The sequence below is a fragment of the Sceloporus occidentalis genome, unplaced genomic scaffold, assembly GCF_023333645.1.
Source record: "Sceloporus occidentalis isolate IW3139 unplaced genomic scaffold, rSceOcc1.0.p SCAF_2, whole genome shotgun sequence".
NCBI classification, from domain to species: domain Eukaryota; kingdom Metazoa; phylum Chordata; class Lepidosauria; order Squamata; family Phrynosomatidae; genus Sceloporus; species Sceloporus occidentalis.
Window position 1 is genome coordinate 201,798,781 of NW_028316982.1, and position 17,794 is coordinate 201,816,574.

General features: G+C 40.3%; 1 protein-coding gene across 2 annotated transcripts in view; it reads left to right on the plus strand.

Moving 5' to 3' along the window:
• KCNJ6 (potassium inwardly rectifying channel subfamily J member 6) overlaps positions 1–17,794 on the plus strand; it is a 162,695-nt gene that overhangs the window by 114,590 nt on the left and 30,311 nt on the right. The gene's annotated exons all lie outside the window — the stretch shown is intronic.

Sequence of the window (17,794 nt, forward strand, 5' to 3'; positions counted from 1 at the left end):
AATTCACTACCAACTGCACAAGAACTAGCATCTCCCCTCCCCCAAAACACACCTCTTCTCCACTGCTGCCCCCAACCCTGCCCATTTCCTGGGGAACAGGTGGAGCAGCAGTCAAGCATATAACTATTTTCCTATAGATGGATGCAGAGCAGTAACATCATCCCCAAGGGCCTCCAGAGGATGCCCAAATGTCCATGAAAATGGCTGTTGCTGGACATCCAGCTATCAAAAAATAGCTGGAAGCTAGTCTCCTGTCCTTCCCACTCCCCAATCCCCATTAACCAGGAAATGCCTGGCTTTGAGGGTCTAAAGCTGAGAAACAATGGATTGGGTGGGAAATTATTATAGTTATGTCTGATAGCTGCATCTCACAATCCAGGATCACAGCTATCATTTCAATTTTATGGAAGCGAGTGACAAGGAACACCTGCATATTGCTAGGGCTAAAGTGTGGAATCCCCTAAAGACCTGGGAAGCTATTAAATTCTGATTTAATACCAGAGCTCCCAAGTCCTTGGTTGCCACAGGTCACAATGAATCTATTTGGAACTGTGGATCAGAATGTTCACAGAATAAAGTGCTTAGGAAAAATGTGTATTTAGTACTTCAGTCCCATATACATCAGTAGGCAAAGGATATGCAGTTTCGATATTAAAAATATAGTCACAGTCAGGAAATACTTTAAAGTTTAACAGAAAAGCCGATAATGTCATATAATACTGATAAAGAAAGTAGAGTATTTTCCTTAACAGGGTCATCTCCTGGGCTGCTTGCTTGCTTGTTTATTTTGGCTTTCTTCCAATACTGGAATCCAGTAGTAATATTTTATTTTAGGTGTATCCAAAAGGACAGTGACATACCCTAAGTCCTGATTCTGGCGATATGATTTTCATTTAGTCAGTTGCCTTTTCAAAGTTTGTCGAGGCGCAACATTAGTAATAATAGTTTTTCTTGACTATTGTTATGCAATCCATATTTTCCAAAATGATGAGAGGTTCCAAGGTTGTGAGGGAAGCACTACCTGAACAAACGTGATTTCTTCACATTTTTGCAATATCTGATTTATTTAATAATTTACAAAAGTACAACCAAAACATAGGTAGAGCCAAGCAGCATACACACTCTTACCAGGCAGTAAATCTACTACCTCATGTACAGTGCCCAGCGGGAGAGATCCTATGCCAGTGTTTCTCAATCTTTGGACCCCCAGAAGTTTTGGACTTCAATCTTCAAATGTTTAGGACTTCAGCTCCCAGAAGTCCCAGCCAGGTTGGCCAAAGTTCAGAAATTCTGGTAGTCCCAAAAATTTGTGAACTACTGACCTGCACAGAAGGGTATTTCCAGACATCAAATAAGGAGATTATCATGCATGGATAGAAAAGTGGAATGGAAGCAAGATGGTAGCATCTATGGTAGAATTTTATCAGATAATGTCCTGATTGATCTGTAGCTGTTCTATAGTCTATTCATGGCTGTGGCACACTTTTTCATTGTTGGACAAAGCCCATCAATAGCTTCCAATTGTTGCATTAGCCCTCCCATACAATAAGCTTCCAGCTGCAGCTCTAGGAATGGGCAGTCATGTTGTCTCAGTCTCCTCCTCTCTCCCTCTCCCCCCCCCACCCCTACACTAGTCCCAGGCTGCTTTTCTCCTTTTTTACACTTTCTCCCCCCTCCTTGCACATGCACAAAAAACAAAAGGCTGGATAGATCAGTAGGGCAGGGAGACGGGATTAAGGAACAGTCTGGGAAAGAGAGTGTGGGACCATCCATGGCTGCAACATGCCTAATCCCACAATTGGATACATGTGTGTTAAGGCCCTGGTGGCGCAGTGGTTAAATGCCTGTACTGCAGCCATTCACTCAAAACCACAAGGTTGCGAGTTCAAGACCAGCAGAAGGGCCCAAGTTCGACTCAGGCTTGCATCCTTCCGAGGTCGCTAAAATGAGTACCCAGACTGTTGGGGGCAAATTAGCTTATTTGCTAATTAGCTTACTTGCTGTTCACCGCTATGATCTTTGGAATAGCGGTATATAAATAAAACAAATTATTATTATTATTATTATTATTATTATTATTATTATGTGTGTTAAGGCCTCCTCCCAAACCAGTATGTATGCATTTGCTTTCATTAACATGGAAACAGGACTTGTGTTGTACTGTAAATCATCTGGCATGTACCACATTTGGGAAGGATGCTTTATAGCAAAATATCCTTCATAACGCCAAAACAGAATTCTGGACTTTGTCTTGCTTGAAACATCCTTGTTATTGCTCTTCTCCCCACCTCCAAGCTATTCTCCTCTGTATACAATGAAGAGTCCTAAGTCTCAGCACCCTCTCATTCTGCACCAATGTCCCAAACTACTTCTAGCTTTTCATACATACCCCTTATATTAGGGGTGAAGTGGGCAATGGTGACTTGCTGCATTTTGCTGGGTTGCAGCTCCCATAATCCTTCACCACTGACTATGCCAGCTAGGGCTGGTGGGAATTAAAAGTAAGCCAAAAGCATTTTGTGAGCCACAATTGCCTACTCTTTTCTTACATCAATCACCTCCCCTTAGCAGTTAGGATGAAAGGACTATGTCATCTTCTGACATAGAATGTTCTGAATGTTCTTCCATGGAACCATCTACCAACTGTGCAGTGCTATTAACAAGCTATATTCCTAACAAGGTTTCATGGCAGTACCAACACCAGTTCCTTGGACAGCTGCCAGGGCTCCAGCAGGTTCAAACAGCAGCAAAACATGTGTTGATCCTCTCATGCCAGGCTTCTGGCAGCTACAAGCCATGATCTAAAGTTTCCCACATTGCTCAGAGTACTTGACATAGCACCACTTTGGGACATTGTTGAAGGTGGAAGGAGCAGTAGCAAGCAGCTACTCACCAGGCACCAGCTACAAGTCAGCAATTTAAATTCTCCACGATGCCTCAAATTAGTACCATAGCTTCTAATTGTAGATATTTTCCTGAGATACATTAACCCACAGCATCCCAGCCCCCATAAATTATAGACATTATTTTATGGCAGTTACCTCCAATGCAGCATCTTCTGAGTGTTTTTTTGCTACAACTATCATCAACCCTGGCCATTGGTCATGCTGGTTAATGTGAGTTGTAGTGTAAATCACCTGGCATGTGCCACACTGAGAAAGGCTACTTTATGATAAAACATCCTTCATAAAGCCAGAATAGAATCCTGGACTTTGGCTTGCTTGAAACTTTCTCTGTTATTGCTCTCCTCCCCACGTCCAGCTATTCTCCTCTGTATGCAGTGAAGAGAACAGCAACTGAAGAACCTCTCAAAGTTTTGCTTCTCAGACAGATCACAAAGCTAGTTACCAATGGTTACTGGGTTATTTAGCATTTGATCAGAAAACAGTTGAAATCATGAGCAACAAAAAAGTTCTATCAGGGAAGAAGCACTCATTTATTTTGTCTTGTGTTTTCCCCTGCATAGAAAGTCTTTCTGAAGCATGAGAGTAGTATCCAGACAAATTAAATTTTCAGTTTTTTCTTCTGTTCATACATTTTTTTTGAGACAGGAGCTGTACTGCAAAATTTGGAAATGTGCAAAATTCAAAAAGTAGTTACCGTTATGTTCTGATCTACACATTAGTTCATGTGTTGCAAATCAGTCAGCTCCTTTGTTGTAGTGGACTCAGAGCTCACAGCTGAAACACTGGGATGTATTGAATAGGAGAGATGAGGGCATCATCTGTCACACGTCTTGGGCATCCCTGCTCTCTTTGAGTTTACCTTCGGTCCTTAAAGTATCTGGGAGAGGGCAGGATTCCACCAGCAATAACATACTATTGTTGTGAGCTATCTCTGCTGTTACACAGTAAATAAAATCAAAGAGTTTTACAAGTGACCTGATCCTGATAGAGATGAAAATTACCACAGATGTTTTGATGACTTTGAGAAAAACTTAATCAATACATCTGCCTGCATTTTTGGACTGTCCTTGGACATTTGACTACTACAGGAACTATCATAAAGAACACTGGCATTCCAGAATTTAAGACTGGTCATTTGACATCTGAATTCATAAAGAACTAATTCTACAAACAACTCTATAGATGAGAGAGTGCAAGAGAACTGCTGTGATATATTTCCTAAATATAAACAAAAAAAGTTATAAAGGGTAATAAGAGGTATGAGCATACAAAGGGAATTTTTCCATCTTGGCCTGTAATTTATTATTATTATTATTATTATTATTATTATTAACCTTTATTTATGAAGTGCTGTAAATTTACACAGCGCTGTACATACAGTCTTTTTAATTAGATGGTTCCCTGCCCTCGGGCTTACAATCTAAAAAGACATGACACAGAAGGAGAAGGGAGTGGTGGAGGGAAAGAGTAAGAGGTCCAGCAGTTCCTCTCTACCTCCGAGGCCTGGACCAAAGCAGATGGACTGGAGGGAGGGCTTGGCTTCATAATGGATGGTTAATCTTCTTCCAGGGAAAATACATACTCTCAAGTAGGATAATACATATACAGTACATAGCAATACAGGAAATGGTTCGATAAACAGGCACCAAAAGAACATCAAATAGTAAGCGACAATTATGTGATGGCTCTTGCTTGCAGGGGAAGAAGGTTCCAGGAGTGAGGGGCAGCGAGTGAAAAGGGGCGAATCTGGGATGGGGCAGAGGAAATCCTGGGCTGAGACAGCAGACCTTGACTACCAGAACGGAGGGCCCTAGTGGGAAGGTGAGGAGAAAGAAGGTCTGATAAGTAAGGAGGGGCCAGTCCATGGAGGGCTTTAAATGTCGACAGCAGGAGCTTATACTGAATGTGGAAAGGGAGGGGGAGCCAGTGAAGGGATGCCAACACAGAAGAGATATGGTCACAGCGGTGGGCGGATGTGATAATGCGTGCAGCTGAATGCTGGACAGAGATTAAAGGACGGAGGTGAGAAAGAGGAAGCCCAGCCAGGAGGACATTACAGTAATCAAGTCGTGAGACCACTAGGGCATGGACCAGGATCTTGGCAGTAGAGGCAGAGAGATATGGTCGGATTTTGGCAATATTGTATAAAAAGAATCTACAAGCCTTGGCTGTGGTCTGGATCTGAGGGATACACGACAGAGAAGAATCAAAGATAAAACCAAGACTGCGGGCTTGCTGGACTGGTTGAACAGAAATGTTGTCCACAGAGACAGAAAAGGAGTGTTGAAGGGTGGGCTTAGGAGGAAAGACAAGAAGCTCCGTCTTGGACATGTTGAGCTTCAAACACCGATGGCGCATCCAGTGCGAGACAGCTGTGAGACAAGACGAAACTTGCTGTTCAAGCCTTGGAGAAAGGTCAGGGGTGGAAAGATATAACTGGGTGTCATCGGCATACAGATGGTAGGAAAAACCAAAAGAGCTAATGAGTTTTCCTAAGGACAGTGTGTAGAGAGAAAACAGAAGGGGACCCAGAACAGAGCCCTGGGGAATTCCAACAGATAAGGGAACAGGAGAAGAAGTCTGACCTCCTGCAACTACTGCAAAAGATCTGCCAGACAAGTAAGATCTAAACCAGTCAAGAACAGAGTCTGAGAACCCAAGGTCAGAGAGTATGTCAATTAGGAGACAGTGATCAACGGTGTCAAAGGCTGCAGACAAATCAAGAAGGATGAGAACAGAGTAAAGGCCATTAGCCTTGGCCTGTAAAAGGTCATTCGAGATCTTAGTGAGAGCTGTCTCTGTAAAATGCCTTGGGCGGAAACCAGACTGAAAGGGATCAAGAATGGAGTTGGCTTCAAGAAACTCGAGACAGCGAGAATAAACAACCCGTTCCAAAACCTTAGAAAGAAAGGGAAGAAGAGAAATCGGATGATAGCTAGACAAAGAGGAGGGGTCAAGAGAAGGTTTTTTTCAGAATTGGGGAAATGAGAGCATGTTTGAAGTCCGAAGGGAAGGAGCCTGTAGAGAGAAAGAGATTGAAGATATGGAGAAGCGAGGGCAGAAAAGAGGGAGCTATGGAAATTAGAAGACGAGTAGGAATTGGATCAAGAGAACAGCTTGCAGGTTTGGAAGAGTTCAGAAATGTAGAGAGTTCATCCAAAGAGGCAGGAGGAAACACAGAAAATTTGTTAGACGAGGGCGATAGAAGATTAAGAGCAGAAGAAGAATTGGGGTGGACTATCTCAGAGCGAATAGTGGTAATCTTAGAGATGAAATAATTAACAAAGTCATTAGGAGAGAATGATGAAGAGACAGGAGGAGAGGGAGGTTTAAGCAAAGTGTTGAAGGTGGAGAACAAACGCTGCGGGCACCTCTCATTGGCGGAGGTCAATGATTTGTAATAATTCTGTTTTGCCATAGAGAGGGCACGTGAGAAGGAAGAAAGAACAAATTTGAAATGGATAAAATCAGCCCACTGTTTGGACTTTCTCCAAAGACGTTCGGCCGCTCTAGAGCAGGACCGGAGAAACTTAATGATGGGGTAAGCCAGGGCTGAGGCCTAGTCTTAGAGGAAGAAGTGCAAACAGAGACAGGGGCAAAATGGTCAAGAATCGAGGAGAGAGTGGAGTTAAATAAAGACATTGATGAATCAGCAGAATCCCTGAGATTTAGGGAAGAGAAAGATGAATCCAGGGTCTGACCAAGATGGTTAGTCAACAGATTGAAGATCACGAAAATGGCATTGAACAGTATGACGAGGAGGAGGAGTATAAGTAAGAGCAAAGGAGATTAAATGATGATCAGATAGTGGAAAGTCAAGTGCCAGGTAGTCAGAAATGGCACAGCTTGCAGCAAGAACTAGGTCAAGACAGTGACCAAGAGAATGAGTTGAAGAGTTGGAGTGTGGTTGGAGGCCAAAAGAAGCTAGCAGAAAATTAAAGCAAGATGTTGTAGGGTTATTGGAATTTAAAGGACAGTAAGCAGCCCAACAGAATATGGAAATTAATTACAGCTCTCTTTCCCATCAGACAGACTACTAGAAGATGAAGGACTAATAAAAAAGCAATAAGCACAACACTAAAGGGGACGACTTCAAAATTCTTAGTGTACTTCATTTGGTTGTGAACAAGCATGTTATTATAGCCCTCATTTAGAAATATGATTTAGGCTTTCTCTCCCCCATCCTCCAGACTTTTCATTGTGTTTCTCTGTTAGAAAGGAAGGCAGAACACTGCCCATTCTTTATCCTTGAGATAGTCATATAACAATGCACTTTGATAAAGAAGAAAACAAGGCAATATCTGATGCTAGGCATCTGCTGGCAGAACACAAGAATATACTGAAATCTGGGAGAGGTGAAAGCAAGCTTCCCATTGCAATCCCCCATGCACTCCAGAAACCTGTGCTGAGGGCTGGGAAATTCTCTGGAGCAATTTTGGTATACATTGCATACAAATGTAGTTTAACCTGTTTTAAATATTTTAATAGGATTGCTGAGAGAGAGTTGTTGTATGCCTTCAAGTCATTTCCAGATTATGGTGACCAGAAGAAGAACCGATCAAATGGTTTTCTGGGGCAGAGAATGTGTGACTAGCCCAGAGTCACTCAATAGGTTTCCATGGCTGAGTGGCGAATTGAACCCTGTCCAGAATTGGAGTCCAACACTCAAACCAGTAATCAATGTTCAAAACTCAAATCAGTGTTTATACTCTATATAATTTTAACTGTCTTTTGTTTTAGACTAATACTCTAAGCCATCTTGGGCCCTATAAAGGGAGATCAGTGGGGTATAAAATAAATATTTATGTAAACATTTGTAAATAAATGTGTAGCGTGATGGTCCTTTTTCTGCACATCACTTCATGTGAGGGACTATTGGAAGGGAAGTAGCAAAGTTACTTAACCATTTCCCTAACCACTATTTCTCCATCCTAATTATACCTCCCTGTGACTTGTCCCATGCAGTTTCAGTCAAACAGACAGGGTAGGGAGCATAGTTCAGGGATATTTCATATGCTTTATATATAGAAAATCACAGCTACCATTCCTGGCATCTCCGGGGAGAAGAATCAAGTAGTAAAGTGTTTGTGAATTTCAGGCCCTGGAGATAAATCAGGCCCACTGGGTTACTTCAGATGGCCTTTTCCCTCATGACACTATCCCTCGTTCCAAACATCTGTATTGGTTTTTCCTATGCTAGAAATGCCTTTCCTAAAGCTTAGGGGCTTGATAGAATGAGAGAAAGGGGCGGCACGACACCACTCTTTCCTGCCCTCAATGGAGGCTGCTGCAACCAAACGGCGCCTCCTTTCCTATCCTCCCCTCTCTCCTTTTTGCTGGAATAATTCTATGTTTATTTCTTTATAAAATGTAGAGATCTATTTCTTTATAAGATGTTAAAATATGGATACATATGAATATGTGAACAAAAATATGCATACTAAACAAACAAACTTTTTTTTCCTATTTGAAGTGCGGGGTGGAAAATGTCTAGATATAGATGTAAAAAGAGTCACAAGGATAAAATATTTGAGAACCACTGCTATAATAAAAAGCCATTTTTTTAAATTTGAGACTGAAATGACTCCAATATTGGCACCAATTAGCCTCTAAGTGGGGGGCATTCTATAACCAGGGTGCCACAGCAAAAAAGACCTTCCCCTAAGTCCTCCTATAGCATATTGTCCCCAATAAGACACAGAGCATCCCTCCAACAGATACGTATTATCAGTATATAGGGAGGCACTCCTTGAAATATTGAGGTCCCAAGCTGTTTATGGATTTGAATTAAAATATGCTGATAGTTCTTGTCCTTCCCTTTCACCCACCACTGGAATATGGCATCCAAGAAATTCTCTGAAACTGAATCCATTCCTTGCCTGAAAGTGGTTTCCCACTAGCTGTTAGTAGGTGATGTGGAAGACCTCTCCCTGAAACCCTGCAGAGCCACTGCCAATACTGGATTAGATGTATGAATAGCATGACCTGCTTTAAGGCATCTTCCTATTTTTCTGTGTACCTGCCTTTATTACCTGCCAAGCATAGAATCAGCAGGCAAGCCTTTTCATGTTCTTCAGATGCAGTGACAGGGAAAAACCTCCCTACAGAACTTCCCTCAAGGGAAAAAAAAAGACTGACAACTATAAATGTATGAATAAATAATAAAGTCAATGAAGGAAAAGTGGGAAATTCAGATGGAAAGTAATCAGGCATAGCAGTATTGTAACAACTGATCAAATAAATGAAAAGCAAGATGAACTTGCTATTTAACCGCAGTGGTACTTCCAACAGGAACTTGTCTGAAATTTCCATGTGAATGAGAGTGAGAGTTTGATTGCCCAATATCAGGTCAACCGTGTAATGCTAAAGTCAGTGGCAGCTAATAGAAATTTATCACAGTCAGCTGTTATATTAATGGCTTGCCAGATGTTGTTTGCAGAACCTGAAGATGGGTATATCTATGTATGAGCAGCAGACAACAAGGGTAAATATATGGAAGTAAACAAGGTGTGTCAAATGTCATTTTGCTGAGTACACCATCTGCTTCATCTCCCTGGCCCCTTTCTCTGTCTTTGGAAAGGCAGTGTCTAGTGGCAGATTACGTTTGCTAGGTACTTTAGCACTAGATATTTGCCTGAAAACCAACAGCTTCTGCAGTAAACACATATAAAATGAACATGGAACAAAAAAAATCAAACTCTCTGGCCAAGAACTATTATTTAATCTTACTTTTAAGTTAGTTTTCCAGTTATGGATTTGCATCTTATTACAGCTCAGCTTTTATAGACATTACAGGCATTGTCAAATATACTTTCCACAAAATTCTACTTAGAATCCAAAGAACCATTTCCACTCTCATTAGAGATGCAAAAGAGGACTCTATCCTGCGCCTTTAAAACATACATATGAGGAGCAGATTTTGGAATGGGAGAGACCTAGGTTCGGGTCCCACTAAGCCTAACATTTTTGACTTATCTTGAGCTGTTCACTATTTTGCAACCTGACTTACCTTGCAAGGTTGTTATGGAGATAAAGCAGGAGGAAGAAGTGTGTGTATGTTGCTTTGGGGTCTATAAAGGGGGAAATGGGATATAAACATAATAGAACAATACGTACACTGTGGAGTCGAAGGCTTTCATGGCCGGCATTCATAGTTTTTTGTGGGGTTTTTGTGCTATGTGGCCATGTTCTAGAAGAGTTTCTTCCTGACATTTCGAGAAATCTGAAGATGCCAGCCACAGATGCTGTCGAAACGTCAGGAAGAAAACTCTTCTAGAACATGGCCACATAGCCTGAAAACCCCACAAAAAACAATAAATACATTCTCTCTTCCTCATGACTATTAAATGTGCAGGAGCCCTATTACTTTTTTAGTGTGGCTGTCCTACTTTCAGTTAGGGTCACCTCACTCAGAATTAGTATTCTTCCTCATGATCAGGCATAGTAGTATCGTAACAACTCATATCACACATGTAGATGGTCTCATCCACACAACACTGCACAATACATCAGCTGCTGTTTCTACTTGTCTTAAAGAATACAAGTGGAATGCTACATGTTTCCATGATTCCCCTCATAGAAAGAAAACTTATGTAGAGTTTGTAAAAGTTACTTTCCTCCCCTCCATCTCCAGAATCCCCCAGGCAGCAGGCCAATGGCCCTACTGCCTGAGAGATTCTCAGAGTAATTTTCCAGCCACTGAGTAATTTTCCCAGTGACTGAAAAAATTAGCATGTCAAAAAGAATACTAGGCATCTCAGGCATCTTGTCTTTCAGTGGGCAGCGATCTGTAGAAACTCCAAATAAGGACACCATATTTCACAATAGTGCCCTTCCAGAAAACTGTAACTTATTTGTTTTTTCCCTTGAACATGCAGGTTGACGTACGTGTGTGTGTGTGTTCAAGTTGCCTGTCAGCTTATGACATTTCATAGCGTTTTCTCAGGCAAGAAATATTCAGACATGGATTTGCCAAAATTGCCAGTTCCTTCCTTTGAAATATAGCCTACAGCATCTGGTACGTATGGGTTGGTGCAAGTACTAACCATGGCTGACCCTGCGTAGTTCCAAATTTAGATGAGATTTGGTGCCTTTATGGTGTTTATATCTTAAGCTGACCTGTACCTGGAAAAAAGCAATGTATCAAAGAGATAAAATTGGTTCCATTTTGTATTCCCTACTATAAAAAAAATAAAACAGCCCTTATTTATGCACGTTCAGTTCAGGATAGCAAACCAACCACATAGTTTCTTAAAATATACCAAGTTGAATTTTACAAGTTGATTTATTTCAACCAAAGCACAGGGAAACTTTTTTTAAAAAAGAACTCTTTTTTTCTATCTAGAATTCATAAAGCTGTAGAAGCTTTGAATTATCTGTGATCCTGCTGAGCTGTGCTGGATATATTTTAAGATGTATAGGGTAAGCAGGTTGAAAAGATCATACATCAATATGAAATGAGGATGAGTCTAAAATATATCAGTTTGTCAAACTCTCCTATAAGAGTGTATGAGCAGGCTGGTTCACTCTGGGGAGAGGGGACAATGCTTCCTTTTTATGGCGTAACTACATATTTCAGATCTCTGGTTTTTTTAATTAATGGGGAGAGGGGCCAGTATTGTATAGTGGTTAGAGCAAGGGTAGAGAACACATTTTAGCCCAAGGGATGAATTCAGTTTCAGATATGTTTTCAATGGGGCCATGTATCTGAGACCAAAGACAAAAGCCTGGGACCCAAGCTAGCATCTTAAAATCTTATGGGCTCATCCAGACAGACCAAATGTGTTCTAGTGGTAGTGGTAGGTTTCTATGCCCTACTTACTGCTTCCTATCTTGTCCCTAAGATCCAAACAACTGGTGGTATGGGCTGGCATATTAGTTATGGATGTGTTTAATCCTCTTGTCCTTTCTGACTTTTCCTTCTTTTATCAGTTGTATATCCCAGAATCATAGAATCACAGAATATTATATTTGAAAGGGACCACAAGGGCCATCTAATACAGGAATGCACAACTAAAGCAATCCTGAAAGATGTCATCCAAACTCTATTTAAAGCCCTCCAAAGATGGAGAGTCCACCATCCTCCAAAGCAATCTATTCCACTGTTGAACAGCTCCTATAGTAAAAAAAGGTTCTTCCAAATGTTTAGCTGGGATCTCTTTTCTTGTTATTTTCATCAGCTGGTTCGCATTGTAGTCTCTGGAGCAGCAAAAAACAACCTTGCTCCATCTTCTGCATGATATCACTTCCAGTATTTAAAGATAGTTGTCATGTTACCTCTCAGCTTTCTCTTCTCTAGGCTAATCATATCAGCACCCTAATTCATTCCTCATATAACTGGGATTCCAGAATTTAGATTATCCTGGTTGCCCTCTCTAGAGATGTTCCAGCTTCTCAACATCCTTCTTGAACTATGGTGCCTAGAACTGGACACAGTATTCCAGGTGAGATCTGACCAAAGCAGAATAGAATGGTACTACTACTTTCCTCAGTCTGGACACTATACTCCTGTTGATGCAGCTCAGAGTAGGACTCCTCTGGACTGGAGTATTCACTAGCAATCCCCTCACCCCCCATCTGCAGATTTGTCGCCTTCCATTCCATCATCCAAGCCATTTATAAAAACCCACTTTCTGGATTTGATCTGTCAACCAATTACAGATTCATCTTTACAGCTCTTTTACAACTGTATCTTGTAAATGTGACTTTTTTTGTGGATTGGTTGCACACCAATTATCAACTAACCTGAACAATGGAGACCACACTACCAGACAGCTGAGTAAAAGTGTTAAAAATCATACAGACAGCAAATCAGTATAAAAAGAACAGAGAACAGAGATGGAATGAATGTTTACAGTTAGATGTAAACAGTGAGAAAGAGTGTGTGAGAGAAACAGCTCTGGCTTTGCTGAAGGGAAAATTTCCTTATAGTACAATTGCTCTCTTTGAAGACAGTATGCAAAATTAGAGATCCTCTGCTCTGCTCTAGGAGTTTGCTCCAGACATATTTTGCTCCATAAATAAACAGGTATCACAAAACCACCAGATATCCTCAATACATTCTCCTGTCAAAATGAATGTAAACTGTCAACACTTGGTGGACACCTCCACACTTGAAGACATTAGATAGGTATGACAGTATTTTGTGTGAAGGCTGTTCTCCAGATGTCTCCAAACATCTGCCTTTTGGCAGAAACAGGCTTTGCTGTTTGCCTATGTCCCTTTAAAAGTTTCAAGAGATGGTGTGAGTGAGGCAAAGCTTGGTGGGAGGAGAAAGGATAGGCCTCAGTTTTTTAAAAAAAAACTAATTAAAAATATTTAATTAATTTTTTAATTTTTTATATTTTTTTAAAAAAATCATATCTTACCAAATTTTCACTTTAACCACATGAAACTATGTACATGTAAATACATTTATGTTGTGCATATGATATTGTAATTTAAAGGTATAATTTTAATTTTCTAGTTGTTTATGTCACAACTATTACCATTACATTAAGTGATATACAGGAATTACAATTTATGGGTAACATCAAAAAACATTCCTTGCATCTGCACTGCAGAAACAATCTGGTTTGATCCCATTGAACTGCCCTGGCTCAATGCTATGGAATTCTGCAAATTATAGTTGGTTGTGGCACCAGAGTGGAGCACTGTGGTGTCCAACCAAATTATTTCTGCAGTGCAGATGTAGCCATTACTAAAGATTCCATAAGGTGTGGTATGGGAGAAGGTTAAGGTGGGGAGGTGACGCCAACCCTATATCACCACTGCACCCTGGTTGTTTCTCTGCATGCTTTGGCATTTTAATATTCACTACTTATTGTAGTGCCTTTAATATTTGTCTGAACAGAAACTATTTTATTGTATTTTATTTTAATTGATTACTATGTACAGTGCTGTGCAAAGTTACAAAGTGTTATAAATAAACCATAATAATAATGACAACACCAACAACAACTAACTGGAGGGAAACAAAATGAAAGAAAGGTATGAGAGGAGGTAGTACAAGTAAAGGTATATTAAATTATACTGGCTTGTCAGAATCACCATAGTTCCATAGTTCAAAATTTCTCTGTATATGCAGCTTTATCTGAAAAAAGAAAAAACAATCTTGGAAACTACAGCACTCAAAAGCCTATCCGTGACCATGCTAATAAGTAGCCCATTTTATTCTCTGACTACACTTCATATATGTAACATAGTGTAATATATCTGTATATTGCTTGAATTTCAATGCATGCAGAAGTTTTATCCTTACTTTGATACAGATAGGTGAAACAAGGCAGGTACAGTATGTGCTTGACAGCTCAAAAAGATCTGAGACATTTTTTTTTAAGGAGCTCGTCCTTTTGGAAGCAATTTGCCTCCATCTAGAAATTTTTGCAAGCTTAACTCTAACAACACTATAGAAAAACAAAGCCACAAAATAAAAACAACATTCTAGCATCTGTTCCCACATTAAAAAAAAATCAATGCTCTGTTCTCTATAACAACTTGCCACAGAATACATGCTGTACAGGTTTCTTTTTTTCTTCCGATTTATCCATTACATCATGCATTATTGGCTACTGGTGCAAAAATTGAAGCTAGGGAGGCTAGTGTTAAAAACTTTTGTGTCAAAGACTCTGGTAGGACTAGCCCTACCTTATGGAAGCCAGCTCAGATAGCCGATTTAGGAGTCTTTGTAATTAATTAATTAATTAATTAATTAATTATTGTATACTTAGAGTTAGTACAGACTGCCTGTTTTAACTCCGGAGGGATGGCGCAGCCCCCAAACCGCATGCCATCCCTCCAGAATAAAAAGAACCTGGTGTTTCCGGGTTCTTTTTGGGGCACCAGAGTGACATCGCGAGTGCGCCACTGGTGCACTTGCGACAGAAGCAACGTGCGGTGCCATGTGGATGCTGTGCATCCCTTACATCAAAATGGCAATGCCCGTATGGACGGAAGCAGCCATTACTCCGCCGCCGCACTGTGCTAGGGTTAGGGACCATGTGGTTGGTGCACGGTCCCTAACCCTAGTATCAGTGCCAGCACAGCGCATTTGACGCATCTGTTCCGGGCCTTAAAGGAAGGAAGAAAGGAAGACGCTTGCACAATTTGCAGCCTCAGATGCCAAAATAATGTGGCTTTCACTCCCATGCATCCTGATATGGTGAGCGCATCATTTGCTGCTCTGTTTCAGGCTGCAAAATGTTTCAGGCTGCACTTGGCTTAGTAATCACTGTGTAGACAGGGAGCTTTGCTATAGGAGGAAAGCATTGTTAGATGGCCCTAAAAAGGCACTCTTTTCCCAAGATTCTCAGTTCAGCATTTTCCTTGGCATGCTGATTTGTGGTTGTATGGCTGGACCTGCCACCAGGGACATCACTAGAGGGATGCAGGGGATGCAGACTGCACCACGTGACACCCTAGGTAGGGGTAACACCACTGGTCCCCAAACAACAGCCATTTGGCAGAAACAAGCTTTGGTGTTTGCTTACATTTTTAATTTAAAATGTTGGAGATGGTGTAAGTGGGGAGAGCCTCAGTGGGAGGAGAAAGGAGAGGCCTCAGACTCTTTTAAATTTTTTAAATTTTAAAATTTAATATTTTAAAAAAGATTGTTTTTTTAATTCTTTTAAAATTTTCATTTAAAATATCACATCTTTTCAAAATTTCATTTTAACCATATAAAACTATATACATATGAATACATTTAGGCTGTGCATATAATATTGTACATAATTTTAAAGTATAATTTAAAGTTTGGTGGTTTTTTTAGATCACAACTATTGACAAATTCAGTAATATACAGGAATTGTTTGCTGTCCCCAAATGCAGTAGGGTACTCTGTTCCTTCATCAGTGTTGAAGCAGCATTCAGCTATCAGTTTGGTTGGATTTTGTATAGGGAATATGGTGCAAGGGGAGATTTGTCTTTCATCATCTGAAGCAGCAAAATTTCTTGGGCTGAGTTTTATTGAAAGGAGTGTTCAATCATGTGAACTTTAGCCTCCCATCTGCTGTCAAACATTTCATAAACAGGTCTCTTGTGAACAAGCTGTGAGAAGGGGGTGGGAGAGAAAAAGAATATGATGTCTCAGTGGAGTAGACATTTAAAGAAACTGATGATACATATGCATGTGTATGGAAGTATAAGAAAGACCTCCTGTCCATGGAGATAAGCATATGTTTCTATCTGTACACAACTGCAAAAGAATGCACAGGTATTTTTGGTATTACTTTGTTCTTCTTGTGTGCCTTCAAGTCATTCCCAACTTACAGCAACTCTATGGAGAACCTATCATTGGACTTTATCACAAGGGGGAAATTGGGGGTTTAAACAGAAAAAAATTGTGTGAAAAACACACAGTTGCGATTAGGATTTTCACACACACTGTGATTAAAGGGCCATTATCCCAGGAATAAATAGGCAATAAACAGGCAACAAACTGCAACATATCATTCATGGGATTTTCCCATGAATGATTTGTTGCTGTTTATTGCCTGTTTATTCTCATGATAATAGAACTTTAATCGCAATGTCAGGTAAAAATGTTAATCGCAATTGCGTGATTTTCACGTGATTTTTGCTGTTTAAATCCCCCAATTTTCCCCATATGATAAAGTCCATAGGGTTTTCTAGGGCTGAGAGTGCATGTTTCACCCACTGACACCCAGTGGGTTTCCATTTCTAAGCAGGGAACCAAACCCTGATCTCCAGTGTCTATTGGAGAGTCTGTCACTTATTGGCAAAATGGTGGCCAATAGAACAAAACTGATGTATTTTGGATGTATCCAAACCACCATGGCAACCTTAATAATTCTGCAGTTCCCTGTTCTATTCTGTTAGTCAAACTGTTAGTCAAACAGTGCCAGGAATTAGTATTGTAATGTGAAATACTGTGCATTTTTTAGTAATATTCAACATGAATATTTATTTAGCATAGATGCCAGCAAAAATGTCTGTCACTTTGTTGTTGTATGCATTCAAGTCATTTCTGATTTATGGTGACCTTACAATGAATTTATCACAAGGTTTTCCTGACAAGATTCATTTGATGGCGGGTTACCATAGACTTCTTCTGAGGCTGAGAAAATGTGACTGAACCAAGATCACCTGATGAGTTTCCACAGCCAAGCAGGGATTTGAACTCTGGTCTTCCTAAACTCTCCAGCCATTGCAAAGTATTGTTACTTTCCAGTGTTGACTTGTGGGTTTATTCTATTTCCAAGCCTAAGAAAGGACTAATGATTAAAATATATGTTTTAAAACAGGGGTAGGAATCATGTGCCCCTCCAGATGTAACTGTTGTATGGCATGTCTCAGAAGCCATCATAGTTATGGTTGTAGAATGCTGAGAGATGCAGTTCAGCAATACCTGGAAAGCCCATCCTTGTTTTAAAACACCACTCTGTATTTGAAATTTAAAAACCAAATAGTGCATCAGTACAACTTCTTTCAACACCTAGTTTTTGTTTCTTCTCAATCTAGAGCCTTCAGACCCACAGCCAATCTTTTGTGCTCATTTACACAGTCATTATAGTGGGCCCTTGGGATCTGCTGGGGTTTGGTTCCAAAATTCACCCATCCACCACCAGAAACCAAAATCTATGGATGTTCAAGTCTCGTTATACAAAATGGCATAGCAAAATGGTTTCCCTTATATAAAATGGCAAAATCAAGGTTTGTTTTTTTGAATGTATATTTTTAAAATATTTTCAAGATGTAGATGGTGGAATACATGGATGCAGAAGGCTGACTCTATTTCTCAGAAGACATCTGGATTAGAGTTTGGACCAGCCCTTAATGAAATCCCTGGTCAACCGTTAAACTGCCCTAGTTACTATCTCTCAGCTTAACCTGCCTCAAAAAGTTGTTGTCAATTGGGGAGCTACATA